This window comes from Psittacula echo, assembly GCF_963264785.1.
Source record: "Psittacula echo genome assembly, chromosome: 2".
Classification (NCBI taxonomy): domain Eukaryota; kingdom Metazoa; phylum Chordata; class Aves; order Psittaciformes; family Psittacidae; genus Psittacula; species Psittacula echo.
In genome coordinates this window covers 39,066,963-39,084,558 of record NC_137737.1, presented here as the reverse complement: position 1 = coordinate 39,084,558, position 17,596 = coordinate 39,066,963, and the positions used below count along the sequence as shown (strand labels likewise).

The 17,596-nt window shown below is 40.6% G+C and overlaps 1 pseudogene across 1 annotated transcript; it reads right to left on the bottom strand.

The window, feature by feature from the left end:
- Positions 1–528: 528 nt before the first annotated feature.
- On the bottom strand, positions 529–13,091 carry LOC308216913 (macrophage mannose receptor 1-like; annotated as a pseudogene). The gene is made up of 7 exons: positions 12,834–13,091; positions 11,310–11,436; positions 9,093–9,131; positions 4,770–4,893; positions 3,069–3,219; positions 972–1,088; positions 529–704 (listed from the first exon to the last, which is right to left on the bottom strand). The product of its transcript is annotated as a macrophage mannose receptor 1-like (transcript).
- Between the last annotated feature and the right edge of the window lie 4,505 nt (positions 13,092–17,596).

Sequence of the window (17,596 nt, the reverse complement as noted above, 5' to 3'; positions counted from 1 at the left end):
CTATCATGCTGTAGATCAAAACTGCCACAAGAATTTGTGTAATCTTATTCCTCTAATTCATCAACTCAGCGAACAGTAATGAAAGGAATCACCAGTTCCAACATTTCATTTCCAAGTTTTCATTGCACTCATCAGAACAAGATACAGCTTTTTTTTATTATATGTTCAGCTGAAATCAAACAAAATGTTGTTTTGAGCTTAGTCTGTGTGATATTTGAGAGGAAAGCCTGCTGAAAACTGAGTTTTTATTAAAAATGAGTGATCTTTGACAATTCTTTTAGCAAAGCATAGGGGTCTAGAGTATTCATGATGGCTGCGTGGGACTGATGGTCATTTTACAGGGTTTATGGGAGAGGCAGTCTTCTGAGGAGGTAGTCAGGAGCTGTGTGGGACTTGTCAGTATTTAGGCAGGTGAATCCTGCTATTAGGGTCTATAGATTTTGCACACAAGCCTATAATGTTTTACATCTTGCATTATATAATGAAAATGCAGTATGAGGTATTATTTACCTAAATGTATTAGAGATATTACTTAATTTTGGGGGTTTTACAGATATATCCTTTTTTGAATGAACAGATGTTGGTGTTCCCGAAGCCAGACAGTGCATACATTTTTCCACAGTCTTCCTCCCTTGTGTTTGAAGGTTCTCCCATTTGCCAGTTTACAAAATCCATTGCAGATTTGTCTGTCCACACGCACTGTTCTAATATTTAAAATGAGCATATATGTATAAAATACAGGGGTTATACAGAATAAGTTGTGATGAGGAAAACAAAAATTTATAACACAAATAGATTGTTCAATGTTTCAGGTACATTTCTAAGCATATATAAGCATTCTTTGAAATAAACTTTGATGTATTTTTTATATGTATGTATTTTTCCACTATACAAAGTTAACTTCTTTCTAATATAACATATCATCATTTTGTATGATATGGTAATGTATAATCAAATATCGAAGATATTACCTCTGTCATTTTTCTTTAGTCTTATGCAAAAGTTTGGTGATTTTTCGTGGAGTATCTTAATGGTGTCTTTCAGAAAGTTTACTTCAGTATAGTATCCTACTCATACCAAATTGGCAGCTGAAAAAATATTAATAACACATCACAATGTCACATTTTCTCACAGCGTAAGTCAATAAACACATAAAAGATACGTAAAAAGATGTCAGACACTGATTCTAGCATGCAGTATTCACTAGTCTCATGGTTATTATATCACTGCATTGTATTTTGAGCATGACTGTGAGCTGTATGGATGCAAGTTGGCACAAAGACATGGATTTTGTTTAGCCTGTGGTATTTTGGAGAAGAAAAATTGATGTCCTTCAATACCATTTGGACAATCCCAACGACAACACAGAATGTGGTGCAAGTAGGCTGAAAGTGGTAGATATGATGTAGTCAGCAATACAGCTCTATCATCCACCAGTGGCCGTGCAGCATTTTTGGCAGTGCCTGAAGCTATGTATTGCAAGGGTAGATAGGATGTGTAAGGAGTCCTGTCCTGGTTTAGCAGTAGCAGTAATTTTTTCTACTTCTTAGTAGCTGGTGCAGAGCTGTGTTTTTGACTTTCGGCCTGGGGATAATACTGATAAAGCCGATGTTTTCTGTTGCTGGTCAGAATGTTTACCCTGACCAAGGACTTTGTGAGTCTCATGCTCTGCCAGGGAGGAGGGGAAGCCGGGAGGAAGCAGGGACAGGACACCTGACCCAAACTAGCCAACGGGGTATTCCATACCACAGCACGTCATGCCTGGGATGTAACTGAGAGTTACCCGGAAGGGCTGGAACGGTGCAGGGTGGGGTCGAGGTATCGGTCGGTGAGTGGTTGTATTCTCTTCCCTTGTTATTTCCTTTGTCATTGTTATTGGTGGTAGCAGCAGTGGTTTGTGTTATACCTTAGTTACTAAACTGTTCTTATCTCAACCCGTGGGAATTACATTCTTTTGATTCTCCCCCCCGTCCCTCCAGGAGTGGGGGGGGGGGAGTAGACTGCGTGGTTCTAATTTACAGCCTGGGCTTAAACCAGGAAAAGCCCTTGCACACTGCAAATTACACACATGACGCATTACAAATACACACAGCTGTGTTAGGGTTTTAAGAAAATGATGACCTTCCTGGCATGGCCAGTGGGTAAAATGTAGGCAAAAGTGTAGAATTAGACCAGTCTCCAAATGTGACCTTTCATTCTGGTTATTAGTTTGATATTTACATTCGGTAGTAATTTATTTTTCTATAGAACCATTTCAGGAATTCTGCTGTCAACGGCTATAAAGTAAATTATCTTGCAAAGCTACCTTTTCTGTTTACTCAATCATAGGCTGATGTTTTCATACACATGAGGAAACATCCCACACATTAGCGCTATATGTCTGAGTGATACTTTTAATCGTAAGAGAGAATACAAGGATTTCTTGCAGCACTTCCCTATGTGTATGAAAACATGGAATTCTGAAATATATGCTGCATCATGACATTTGTCACTGGACACTCAGGAGAAGTCAGAAATGTGGAGTAAAGTGTCTTTTACTGTCCCCTGGTCCACATACTGCTCTTCTCTCCAGCCTGCAGAAGCTGCATGGCTGGGCATGTTTTACTGATTAATGAAAACTGAATGACTCCTCCATCTCAGATGTGGGCCAGCCAGTGCAACACATTTAATAAACTCTCCCCTGGAACTAACAAAGGCAACTTTCCCATTTTACATTGTGTGGGGATTCCCTTTTGTTTGGGGAAGGAAAAGAAAATGTTTATTCTGAAATTTGTGTCTTCTTGGGACTTTAAAAGTGTTTATCTCCCTACCCAATTACTGAGGTCTATAAAACCAGTAGGAATTTAATATTTTTTGGATATTCATATTTCACCTAGTATTTGAGATACCAGACACCTCTGTCTTTGACAAAGTTTACCTTTGTTGTGAAAAGGCATGCTCAGAAAAGCAAGCTAAAAAGCCTTAAGTTTGAAGTTTTAAAGTAATTTAAGATTTGCTTAGCAATATCATCCATTCTTTCATGTGTTTAAATTACATCTTCAATCTTTCTAAAAAAAAACCCCACTTACCTAGTCGGGCACATTCCTGGTGAGCTTGAGACCAGCTTATTTTCCTGGAGGCCTCAAAGTAGTATCAGTGACTATGGAAAGGTATCCAAGATTTGTTCCTTTTGATTCAGGGCATTTTCCAGGAAGTTGTGGTGGCTCAGTAGGGGCCATTATTGATAAGAGATGAGGTAGTTGGAATGCAGTTATTTTATAAAATTTTTTTTGTCCCATTATACCAGTAAGACAAAACTAAACAGAAAATGTTAGGTTTGTCATCATAGAAGAAATGAAGCATGTTCCAAAATGAGTTTGAGTATGGCTTTGATTTTGATTTTCAGAACATATTTTGCTTTATTTTTATTTGTGAAGGTGTTTGGGAAGATACACTAGTATACATGAACTATAAATTTCCTCCAATTATGATATTTGTAATTACTCTATTCAACAAAATATCCAGCTGGTTTTTGGGCATAAATATCTGTCTGATTAGTTAAAACTGCTATTTTTAAAATGTCTTCTGATGCTTCAGTCTAATTTTTTGACAGGATCAAAACCTTATAGCAGAAACAGTGATTGTGAATGAAAGTGTTGGTATGACTAAACATGGCTTGCAGGATTTTTTTTTTTAAATTGCTTCCTGAATATATTCCATAGTGATTTATATAATAGGAAGATTTTGGATGAGGAGATAAATGCAGATGGAATGAAAATTAAATGTTCTGCCAAATTAAATTTTCTTCCTGTGAGTCTTCTACAGTCTATTTCTTTCCCTGTTAAGGAACATTCAGCACTCAAATTAGATTTCCAGAACATTAAAGTGGAAAGAGACATTTTATACCAAATCTGAGGATTTTTGTCAAATTACATCATCTGAGACTGTATTTTGGCATGCAATTTTAGATTTTCTAACTATTCAAGATCTTCCATAATGTTAAGAAAAACAAGACTATAGCTAAATTGTTAAATTATATTTATACTTATTTCCATAGAAAGAGTAGAAGTTTGTGCTTAAAAAGCTCCTCAAGGGGTTATTTACTTCATCCCTGTGCTCACAGGTGACATGAAGTTGATATATAATTCTATAATTCCTAACAGATGTTCATCCTGTCTATTCTTAGTCAGCTGTATCAATGGAGGTTCCCTGACCTACCCAAAGTACTTACTAAAGGCTTCTGTACTGCCAAAATGAGGTTTTCCTTGACATATTTAAGTCTAATGCTCCTTTTCAACTGGTAGCAGACATAGGGGAGAATTTAATTCCATTCCTTAGGGCTCATTTTTAATATTCAAAATTCATAATCTAGATCCTCCTTAGTCTTTTGCTTCTTACTGGTTTGTGCAACACCAATTATAATATCACCTTTAAATTCTTGCAATCCTGGTCATCTGAAAACCCTATCTGACTGAGAACCTTTTCAAACTTTCGTGTCCCAAACTGGATACAGAATTTCATGTCGTCTAATCAAAACAAATCTCATAGTAAGTGAATTACTTTTCCTATTAGAATGGATTAATTCAATCTTTTGTTTCTTGAGCTTTTGGCAATTATTGTTATGAACTGATTTATTTCTGGGAATAATTCATGTCAATATGTAGAGCTAGTTAGTTAGCTACTCATATCTTCCTTTATACTAGTGTCTAAACCAAGTATTTTTCTAGTGGCTTCTTATATTTAGCACAGTTGATAAATTTACACACCCTGTACTTAAAACGCTTATATACAATTGCTTGCCATCTGATTTTTTACAGACAGAAAAGAGTTTTTCCTTGCAAGAAGCTGTCTTCTAGGTGCCATCAGTGTCTCAGTAGAAACATGCTAATGTCTGATCCTCAGGTTTTACTGATCCTTTAAAAAAAAAAATATATATATATAACTGATCTAGAGCATGTTAAACAAAAAAAGTTATTTTAATCCTTGTGATATAAATTTCAAGATTAGCAATACAGAACTCACTGCTATTCTGGCATATACCTCTGAGGTTAGTACACTCCTCATTGTTCCATTTTCCTGTGTCATCAGCATGACCTCTCATTAGAGAAACACAATCAAACTGTTGGAGTAAGGAAAAGGATATGAGTACATTGATACTAGAAGTTATAAAACAAAGTACTGTAGCCCCCTGGGTAGTTTCACTTCTTTTTTTGAATCATAATATTGTCGGTTTGTATTACAACTCCAGAAACACCTTCCTTTTATCCTTTTCTGTCTGTTCTGGCCTCCTCTGTGATGGCCAGCTCCTCTTTGGTACTGTCTTGTAAATCTTTGTTAACTTCAGCTCAGCCTGTTTGTTTGGCTGTTTTCAAGAAGATATACTTGAAAGGCACTATTATTTTCAAGAACTTTCTGTCATATCTTCTGTCTTGACTAATGAGTGACTGTCAGCAAGTATTTTTGAATAGGAATGAAATAAAATAAACTGAGGTAATGCTTTGTATTTGGCTTGAATAACTGACAGTTATTATTGACAGAATCATCTAAATGGTGATTCTTGACACAGTTATCATTACCTCTAGTTCTTAGGATTTCCCTTTCAACTACACCAAATCACGGTACCTGAGTGCTTAGGAAGCTGGAGCTTTGGCAAAACCTGCAACAGACTACTAAGCTGCCATGCAGAAATTTTAGGAACATCTGTTTTAGTGGCTCTTGCCTCTAGTTTCTCAAACTTGAGTAACTTTCTCATGTTATTTCACTCCTTTGAAAAGGATCTTGTGAAGGAGATATCTGCTAGTAACTTAAAGGTGAAGGGGAAAATCAGAGTATACCTTTGTACTTCCCCCCACCCCTAGCTGATATTTCTTCGGAGTGTTATTAGAGGAGCAGTAGAGCTATGTGTTATACTGTATCCTATCTTCATTCCTGCGTGCCTTGGCCAGTGGCTAGATGGGCAAGAGCAGAATGAATTGGCTCAGATGCAGATTAAGCTGGATGTCTAGAGGTAGGATTTCTGGGTTTCCCTAGAGATGTGGATATCAAAATGAAGAGAGAATGGACATAGAGAGGAATTGCATAGTGTGAAGGGCAAGTTCTGAAACCATGATACATAAATAAATGGAAGAAAGGCAATGTGGGTGTTCAAATCAGTCTATATTGATCTGAATATGTAGAATGCTATTTGCAGCATTCTGAGGTTTAATTTCAGTGCTAGCAGTGGAGAGAATTTGATTGGTTTAGAAAGCAGTTGACATCTACTAGCCCTTAGCCATGCAATTATGATTTTAAATAGAGAAGTAGAAAAGAATTGAAATCTTTCCTCCTGCATCCTCTCCTCTTCCTTTTCATAAGTTAACTTGTCAAACGTGAAAATATACCCAATGTGTGTTAACTTTTAAAATCTGAATGTTACATTTATATTCTTTGCAAAATGAGCATCAAATCACTATGAAATCCAAATTTTGATTCGATCTGTCTAATATTTAATGCCTTTTTGTGCTTTGAGATAGCTAGAATACTCAAACATTGAAATTTTTTATTGCTAGTGTAAAGGTAGATGAATAACCTGGGAAGAAGGCTGAACCAACATCTGTATCAAAGTTAACTGTTACTTGAAGTAACATTGCTCAGATTTAACTTGATGTTAAACACTAAGCAGTTTTTACCTATTGTATTTTGTGGCCATCTTCTGGATGTAAAGTATCAAACCAAATATGTTTTACACATTTCTGGACCCCAATTTGTATAGGAGACAGCACTTCCATCACTCCAAAAGAAGTTGAGTTCACTGAGAATATCATTCAAACCAATCCAGGGATCACTTGAAAAATTCTTCAAATGATATGTGAGAAAAGCTGGAAAAAAAGCCAGTAGAAAAGCAGATAAACACGTCATCAGACAAGATATCAGCTCATAAACAAATTCTTAACTATTTTGATCATTAAAGTCTTGTATATATATATTTTGTATATATATATAATCATATACATATTTTAATTAACATTTGATCAAAAATTTCACCAAGTTTATTATTTCAAGGTTATGCCAAGCCTTTTTCTGTGAAAAGTCTCAAGGAGTTAAAGTATTTGGAACTATGAATCAGGCTTGGAAAGAGGAAAGATAAAAATATATGCCTGTTACCTAATGTAACACCATGTTACTTAATGAGTTCACTTATTTCAATACTCGGGATGAACTGATTGACTAATGGAAATGTGTAGCTGTACACAGCTGCAGATGAATGAATGGGAACACAGGCAAGGTGAAAATGTGTTTTCTTCTGACATTCTACTATTGAATTAAGTTTCAGAATGTAGGCAGTCATTTCAGAGAGGTATAGTAATATATCTAATTCTGGCAGAAATCAGACCACAGATTCCTTTTCTTTCTCTGTGTCTAAAATTACAAATGCCAGGTCTCAATATGTTGTTTTATGATAATTCATACCCTATAAATAATGTAAAGCATAAAACATGTAAAGCAGTGTTTTTACAATGTAGTTGAACCAAGGGAGAGCACTGATTTCAACATGCAATATAAATCTCTGAACCTGCATTTAACTCATTTGCAGTGGTCCCTCCAGAAGGAATTCTGGCAGTACAAAACATTTACAGCCACTTTCTGTGAATCTTGATACAGCTTGTTTACCTACCTAAACTGTCGATGAGCATTCTGAATTAATCCTATGAGATATGACTCCAATTTGCCATTTTTTAAGATCTAAAAAAAAAAAAAAAGTACAGTTAGTTAGTGCTTTCTAATATTTAGTAGTTATCTAATATGAAAAAAATGTAACTTTTGTGTTATGGAAGCAAATAGAAGAATACACATTGTATAAATGGTCATGTGTAGTCACCAGAGAGCACCCCTGTTGAAGTAAATACCATACAACACACATTTTTGCTGTACCATCTTTAGTGCTGCTTTCCCCGTTTTGGCTGCATTTGATACGCTTTCAAAAGCTTTCAAAGTTGTTCTCAACTGAAGAAGAAATGAAGAAGATCTGAGAAAAAAAATAGTATACATTTTTTTGGTACTTAAGCAGCTATGCAATTCATGTGTCTCAAGCTGTCTGTTGTTTTCCTCCTTTCATATCCTTTCCCATATAATAAAAGCAAGCATCTAATACCATAACACAGAAAGGAGATTATGTGGCTACTTTGGTATTAGTAAACCTGACAGGATTATGACAGAGGTTTGAGGAGGCAACCATGCCATTAAACTGTTAACATGCCCCTGTCATGACTTTGTCATGTGCCCAACAGAACAATCGCAGGCAACGTATAGGCAATGCCCTTGAAATGCATGAACGGTTTTGATGTGTGTTGCAGGAAAACCAATTCTTGCAGGTCCTAGTTCATCAGTCCCTGACCTGGATCAGGCTAAATCTTTCTTCGAATAGTTGTTTTGTTCAGCAATATGACATGGTCTATGACCACCACAGATATGCTGCCAACAGCCTCACATCTACACGTTAGCATGTATTCTAAACTATGATATTCAGATGAGAAATAACCACCCTCTCAAAAAGACAGTTTCCTCAGTATGCAACCAATCTGCCTGTTCCTTGCTCCTTACATACATCTGGTCATGGGCAGAACAATCTTTACCCGAGAATAAGAATATACCCACCCTAGTAAATGGTAAATTCTTTTGTACTTATTTTCCTAAAGAGAAGCTCTATTCTGTGGAATACTTTTTTTTTTTCCTTAAACATTTATATCTACTGCTAATAAAGTGTTTTAGTATTATGCAACAAGCACGTTCTCCTGCATTTCACAATCATATGCAGCAGGGTGTACAGGCCATATATTGTAGAAGACAGCCAAATTTCCTCTTACACTTTTCCACAAAAGTTTTCTTTCACTATTATTTCAAATAGTAGCAAAATCTTCCTGATTGTTTTTGCAGAATGTTCTGGCTTTCTCCATAGAGGTCTTTCCTGTGCTGAAAAATTATTCTTTGTCTTCTTTTTTAATCCAGCCATCTTCTGTGACTTCATATACTGAAACACAGAAGAGGAATCTCTGTATTCTTCACAATTCTTACACAAAGTTGGTGTTGTTACATGATACCACCCTTTAGATAAGAGAAAATAAACAGAAGCTTACCAGCAGGAGGGTCCAGAGGTTCTGGTTTCAAGGCTGTCCCTGTAATGAAATGGGAAAAAAAAAAAAAAAGAAGGTGTAATATGTTTCCCAAATATTAAACCAATAAAAGTGTTCAGTTAGTGGAAATTATCTTAATGTCTATAAATTCTTCATATTTTACATATTCAATGCAGAATATATATATATATATAGTATCTTTGATGCAGAGAAAAAATAGATGTTCAGGGTATAACAGATGCATTACAGGCCTACATCTCTGTCTTGGTAGATTTTTTTAAGTGCATCTTGCACATCCGGAGTGTTGCCTAAATTAGATGACTGAAGTTAGTCAGAACGAGTACTTGTTTCTGAAAGCAAACTGAAGGGTAAAAACACTACCTCAGTATTGCTATACTTTGCACAATAATAAGAGATTCTTCATGGACATTGTCTGTATCTGGACAAGAAATTCAAATACTAAGCTTTTTGCTTTGAAGTATTTTATATTTTATTCGTATTAATTTACTTGTGAAACTTTTGGCTGTTTTGTTCTTTTGTTTGGGTTCTTTTTTTTGTTTGTTTGCTTGTTTTTCTAAGTAGCCACTTTGTTAAGAATCGACTTTGGCTGAATTTCCATCATTTTTTGAGAAAAAATTGAAATGAAAAGTTTCCACATCACTCAGAGTGGAATACTGGAGCAATATTTCTTCAAATATGCGAGGCCAACACGTATGAAAATGTAAAACAAATGTCACCTTTTTAACTTTTTTTGCACAGAATTATTTGTTGTTTGTGTTGCTGTATGTGTAATTACATTAAATAAAGTAAGCGTGTAACACACCTGCTTGGGGAAAAAGAAAGGTCATGTCACCTTTTAAAAATAGCCTCTGGTATAATTCATTAAAAGATTTAAAAGAAAAAGTGTATGTCTGTTCTGGTAGTACAAAGTATTATGACTATTTCAACATCTTTCAGTATGGTATTATGCACTGCTGACTAATGATGGTAATTTCTTCAAGCTGTAATTCCTGTCATTTATACACCACTAATAATTAACAGTATACAGCTACTGACACTCTTGCTAATGATTTTTAGTTTAGTGCTGATCATGCAGGTGAGATCTTACAAAAGAAGTTACCAGGAAAGGTGTCTTCACGTTTCTCTGAGATAGATGTACATGACTATTACTTTTGAAGCATGAGAAACAAGGACAATGTGTTTTGGTTAAAATCAGATTATTCTGAATAATTCATTAGCACAGAAATAGTGTTATTTAGAAAAATATCACTTTAAACATTAACCCTTACTGCTTGTGTTAAGGAGCACAGGGAGTCATCAAAGTAACCTTACTTCCTAAGTCTTGGAAGTAAAATGTGTAACTGAATACAAAGCTGCAATTGATTTCTCTCTTATTTTGCTGACTATACTTCTCAACAGTTGTTATATTTCAAACACCTGTCCTTCCCGCCCCCACAGTAGTGTAAACATAGAAGTTTTTGCTACTACTATGAAAGGAAGATGTGAGACTGACTATTGTCTTAAAGTATATAAACTCTGAAGTTTGGATTACCATCTTTTCATTTCAGCAAGCCTGCTGTTACAGGAATTTCTTTACATCTCATCTTACAAAGTGAATGATTCTAGTATGCTGGTAGTCTTTAAATTAGAGGAGATGGCTAGTGTGTCCTTGTGTAGCATTCTAGCTACACCTGGGTGGACGAGTGAAGGTTTTTTTCACAAAGGATACAGAAATTTAATTTTTTTTTCTTCCAAATTTTCTCTTTTTCCCACTCTGCCCCCTTAACCCCCAAACTGGGAATACCCTACAAGTAAAAGTTCCAAGAAAAATATATTTTCATGTCAGTCAAAGCATCTGTTTTAACAAAAATCTGTTTTTGTGCTGAGCAGTGGATTTTACCAGGTAAGACCTTGAGGTTGTTTTTACCTTATTTTCTATAATTTTATAATTATATAATCAATATATTTTCAGCAAAGCTTATCATATAATATACTCTTTTAAAATAAAACAAAGCAAAACAAAAAAGTTTATTAGGAACAGTTGAAATCTTCCATTCTGAAAGTATTTATATGTTTTGACCTATTTGTCCTTAAGCAAAATTCCCATTCAATCTACCAAATTTTCTACCAGCCTGTAACTTGGAGAAATTCTGGTTTTGATAGAATGGGATTCATCTTAAATTTCTTCCTAATGTGAGTTTAGAGTAAAAAATAACCTACTTTTCTTTATTTTACAAATCCAGTTATGACGGGGCACCATAATCCAGGACACAGAAGACTCTTTCCTGATTGCTCCACAACATTCAAATGCAATATTGTCAATATAAGCATTCTTCTTATAATCCACCTAAAGAAGAAACACAGCTTTGTTTTTCATTCTTATCATACAGGGAAAAAAAGTTGTACTATGGAAGGAAAAAGAAGTAGAACTGAAGTTTCAAACCACTCCTTACTTTCCTCTTATGGCTGTGCAGTCTATGATGTGGGCTATTAAAGCAATATAGTCACTCAACAAGAAAAAAGAAATGCTCTGGGCTTATGCAGCCTTTTACAGGCTCTAGCAGCCCCATGGAAACTTGAATCTAATGAGGTTATAAATCAATATCAGGGGAAAAGAATGTAGCAATGTATCACCAGAGACTAATAAAAATCAATAGAAACATTTCTTGTATTTGTCTCTTAGATAATCTAATGCCTGACAACCCTTACTGTGAAGAAATATTTCCTGATCTCCAGTCTAAACCTCTCCTGGTACAACTTAAGGTTATTTCCTCTTGTCCCATCACTTGTTACTTGGGAGAAGAGACTGACCCCCACCTCACTACAACCTCCTGTCAGGTAGTTGTAGACAGTGATAAGGTCTCCCCTGAGCCTTCTCTTCTCCAGACTGAACACCCACAGTTCCTTCAGATGTTCCTTGTAAGACTTGTGCTCCGGACCCTTCATCAGCTTTGTTGCCCTTCTCTGAACCCCTCCAGCACCTCAATGTCTTTCTGATAGTGAGGGGCCCAAAACTGAACACAGTATTCGAGGTGTGGCCTCAACAGTGCTGTGTACATGTATCAGCGGCACTCCTGTTTCAAAGGCAGAATGTTCGTATGTGTCATCATATAAATATTTTTTTGCAAAGTTGGGTAACAGTTTAGAATTACAACATAGAAGGTTCTTTGCAGCATAAATTTACTGCAATGGCAGAGTACCAGGCATCGCTGCATTCCAGTTTTGTAAGGATTGGCGCACGGAGGATTACATGATGTGACGGGAAGTTGCCAGGAGGGACAGGAACCAGCTGACCCTGGGGAGCTGCTTAGGCGGCAAATATAAGGAATTGTAACTGCGCAATAAATCATTGTTGACCCGCATTCTGTGAATGCTCTATGGCTTGACCCTAGTTCGGAGGGAACTAGTGCTTCCGTCCCTCACCACACGAGTAGCGAGAAACTACAAGTGGTGACCCCGACGTGAGAGTGATGGATGCGCGCCACGTGGTACAGGTATTGAAGGCCTTCATGCAGCAAGCTGGGTTGCTGAAGGTGATGCATTCCGGGCCAGCGGGCCACTGCATCCAATGGTTGCAAGGACGAGGGGCGGTGGAGGCCCCTGTGGACGTATTAGATACCTCCCAATGGGGACGAATCCGCCAAGAGCTTTTGGAAGCGGTCTTGGCTGGGGAAAAGAAAGCAGGAGATATAGGGGAGACATGGGGTGCCATCGAAAATATTGTCTCCAAGAGTCATGAAGAACATGAAGCCGTTTTTGCAGCTCGCATAGCATTGTACGGTACACCACACACTGACGCCGCTGGACCGGCGGCAGCGGCGGAAGGTTGCCAAACCGGCGCCTCCCTTCTCGGCGAATCGAATTGTCCACCTGAGGGGGAGATCCCCGATGAGGGGGCTCAGGCAGCCCCTGCGATTCCGGTAAGGGAGGAAAGTTTGGTATGCCCGTTAAGAAAACCGGCGGAGGAGGGGGGAGAGGGGGGGGCTCCATCACCCCCCGCATACCCGTGGAGGGAGATGCAAGAGGCTGTGCAACATATTGCAGAAGGGAAAGATCAACTGCCTCAGGACTCCAGTGATCGGAACCCACATAAACCCCCAGATCCAGATGATATCTGGTACCTGAAGAGAAAGAACGGGCGTGGGGACCTCCTAGGTATCACTGGTCTGACGAAGAGGGGGAAAAGCCACCGCAGCGGGTTGGTCCGGGGGCAAATAACTGGAATGAGTGGCGTGAGCAAAAGCAAGAATCAGATTCAGAGGAAGAGAGGGAAGCAGTGAACCGACCGCAGAACAGAGTAAGAAAGATAGAAGATGACCGATTACCTCAATTGATAAAGGGAGTACAGGAGGCCTTGCGACAAGTAGACCAAGCATGCTCGCAGTTTCCTCAGGTCCATCCACCTGGTAAAGGTGTAACAGATTGGAGGCTGGTTGCGAAAGAGTGTGTGCTGAACGGAGTAGAATGGCAAGCCCCCTCACTGGAGGCTTTTCTGGTTTTAGCCACAGGAGGCCATGGCTGGGGGTATGAGTGGCAGCCGTGTGACCTTAAAACCCTGAAAGATCTTGCTAGCGCAGTCCAACAGCATGGGATCAGCTCCCCACAAGTGTCCATCCTGGTGGAGTGCGTTTTGTCCACTCCAACGTCTCCATATGATGCCAGGCAGCTTTTCCGAGGTATACTCCCGACATTGAAATGGTTGTTATTTTTAGAGCTTTGGCGGGAGGAAGCTGCTACGCTGACAGCCACCGACGGGGGGCAGGGTGGCCCTTTGGCGGGGACCACGACAGACATGTTGACGGGTGAAGGGCAATTTGCTACTCCGCAGGACCAGATGAGGCGGCTGAGAGGGCGACACTGGGTGGCAGTGGGGCAAACGGCACTTAAAGCGTTGCGAAGGGTGCAGCAAGCTGAGGGTCAGCATCAGCCGTGGCTGCATGTGAGGCAGAAGGTCGGAGAAAATTTCGCGGATTTTGTAGATCGGGTACACAGTGCAGGTACGGTCGCAAAACTGCCTGAGGCTGCAAAGGAAGCAGTGGTGGTGCAGTGTCTGAGAGACAATTGTACCACTTCTGTAAGGGCGATATTACAGCAAGCGCCGCAAGAGCTGTCGCTGCCCGGGTTACTGCGGTGCTGGGCCGCTCGGCAGGGAGAGGCGCACGCAGGCCCCATGGTCGCAGCGTTAAGGACAGCTTACAATCCGGAGAACAAACAAGTGGGAGGTGCTAAAACAAGCCGCTGCTACGGGTGCGGAGGTTCAGGCCATCGAATCCACCAATGCCCCTCCCCTTTACCAAACAAGGGAAAGGGCGGAGAAGACAACTCGGGCTTGACCTGCTGGCGGTGTGGGGGGAGTGGTCATCGTGCGCGCGACTGCCGGAAACCGCGGCCATGGCAGCAGCAACAACGGCGGCTGCAGGGAAAGGGGAAGTGGAGCGTTGTGAGCCCTGGCAACACTCCCCTTTGAGCGACAGGGCAGGGGAAAGGGGGGTTCCCCACAATGAGCGACAACAACCCTCAAAGCCTACCCTGGGGGAATCCTCCCTACTAATGGCATTGTCTTTATCTTTAGCTACTACGCCGGAGTGTTTAGTCTGTTTTCAACATACCTTACCGGATATGGAACCTCGCTCTTTTACATGTATTGCTATGCTTGACTCTGGAGCTGATTGTACCATGGTGCCACAAGAACAATGGCCCGAAGGCTGTGGACGTCACCATGCGGTGAGGTACAGGGGGTGGGAGGTTTGCAAAAAGTCCAAAGAAGCTGTGCTCCTATTCAGGTCATCTTACAGGGGGGATCAAAAGCAGATCAGGAATGGGAAGTATATGTGAATCCTTATGTTTCCGAAGGACTACCTGTAACCTTACTAGGCTGTGACACCTTAAGACAGTGGGGGTGTCATCTGGTCACTCCTTTTTAGCACGGGCCACTGCTGTGATACAGCCGCTGCAGCTACAGTGGAAGAGGACGGAACCGGTTTGGATAGAGCAGTGGCCCATGTCTGAGGAGAAAGGAGCAGCGGTGCTAGAATTAGTGACTCGAGAGTTGAAACTGGGTCATCTAGAACCTTCAGTTAGCCCTTGGAACACCCCTGTTTTTGTAATTAAGAAAAAATCAGGTGCTTGGAGGTTGCTACATGATCTGCGAGAGGTTAATGCATGTCTGGAAGACATGGATTCCCTTCAACCCAGCCTTCCCTCCCCTGTTACCATTCTTGATGGGTGGCACATTTGTGTTTATGATATTATGGATTGTTTTTTCAGCATTCCCTTGCATCCAAAGGACAGGAAGTATTTCGCCTTTTCACTTCCCACGACGAATCAGCAGCAGCCTCAACAACGCTTTCAGTGGACTGTGCTGCCACAGGGCATGAAGAACTCTCCAACCATCTACCAGCTGGTGGTAGATTGAGCATTACAGCCAGTGAGGAAGTTACCGGTACAGGTGATACATTATATGGATGACATTCTGTTAGCAGCCGAAACGGAAGAACAGCTCCAAGGTGCGGGAATGACGTTGTACAAAAATCTGGAAGAACATGGGCTGCATATTAGTGTCACAAAAGTGCAGAGAGTTAGCTCTTTAAATATCTTGGCACCTTGATTGGACCTCATGAGGTCCATCCACAGTTATGTACAATCACTAACACTGTCTCCATGGTGCATGAGGTGCAGAAGTTGGTGGGCCAGCTGCAGTGGATGGGGGCCTTTTGCCCCATTCCTGAGGAGGAGTTAATCCCCTTTTATCAGTTATTGAAAGAGACTACTTCCATATTGGACAAGCGAGAGCTTTCTGAACAGCATTGTCGACTGTTGTCGCAGATACTCACACGTGTACAGCAGTGTAGTCTCTGTAGGTTCCAACTGCAGCATGAGATCCGGGCTTTCCTTTGGGTTATGAAAGGGGCAGGGATTGGTTTAGTAGCACAGGACTGGTCACCATTACAGTGGGTGTATGTCTCGAAAGGGAAAAAGGCGCTTATACTATGGCCGGACTTATTAGCGCAATTAATGGTAAAGGTGCTCACTGTCGGTCGACATCTGTTTGCAAAAGAAATCGCCTGCTGTTTCCTCCTGTGTTCCTTGACTATGTGGGAGTTATACTATCCTTTGTCGGAAAAGCTACAAGCTGTTGTGGCAGGTTTTCGAGGTCAGTTTGCTGCACAAACTCCGACTCCTTGGGATGCTGTGGTGCAAGCCAAAGCATTGCAACCTCATTCCTGGGTAGTCGAGAATCCAGTTACGGGAATTACCATTTTCACAGACGCCTCCTCCCGTACTCAACAAGGCGCATATGTGTGGCAAGAGAAAGGCGTGTGGAAAGACGGGCGGGTCCAGGCCCCAGGAAAGTCTGTTCAATTTCTAGAAGCATATACTGTAGCTACTGTGCTACGACAGTGGTCAGCGGACCCCATTAATGTTGTAACGGATTCTCTTTTTGTCTGGAAACTTTTGAAGCAAACAATGTGGGCCATTGAGGCTACGACGGAGTGTGCGCAAGTCCTTTCTCAGGCTTTATCTGAGTGAACTGCCGAAATTTGCCCAATACACTGTAATAGTCATTTGCACATCCCTGGACTCCTAACTGAGGGTAACAATAGGGCAGACCGTGTTGCGTAAGGTGTGCCAGTCCCTGACTGTTGCGCTCCAGTTTTTACAGAGACCCCTTTTCAGCATGCCAAATGTTTACACTCCTTGCTACACATTGGTGCGCGAGCATTGGCGTGGGCTAAGGGTCTTTCATGAGCACAGGCTGCGGACGTTATCCGTCTGTGTTCGACCTGTGTTCACACTCCCTTATGGGAAGCAGGTGTTAATCCCCGCGGCTTGCAACCTAATGATATTTGGCAGACAGATGTCACCGAATATCCTGCCTTTTCTCCTATGCGTTATTTACATGTCACAGTTGATACCTGTAGCAGTGTCATCTTGGCTACGGCACAACACAAGCAAGACGCGAAGGCGGCCATTTTGCATTGGCGCGAGGTCATGGTGATCTTGGGAGTCCCTAGCCAGATCAAGACCAACAACGGTCCAGCATATTCAAGTCAACTGGTGGCTTCGTTTTTACGACAGTGGGGCATTGAACATAAGACCGGTTGTCCTTATAACAGCACTGGCCAAGCTATCGTCGAACGCATGTACCGGACTCTGAAAGCTCGCCTCATGTGTCTTGAGGTGGGGGAGCCCGTATCCGGAGAAACTCCTGCAAGCCGCGTGTGCCGACTTTTACTTTCTGCTCTGACTAGTTTAAATCAATTCTCGCGTGGATCAAGTGAACAATCCCCGATGGGTTCGCACTTTGCCCCACCTCTAGACAAACCCCCATATCCACAGGTATGGGTGAAAGATCTGGAAAAGGGTAAGATAGGTCCATTTGCCCTATGTGCTCACGGGCGGGGCTATGCCTTGTGTAGAGGGTAAGACTGGGCTACGCTGGGTACCGGCAAAATTGTTACTACCGTATTTGTAGTTCTGTCTGTAAGTTTGCATTTGAGCTATAT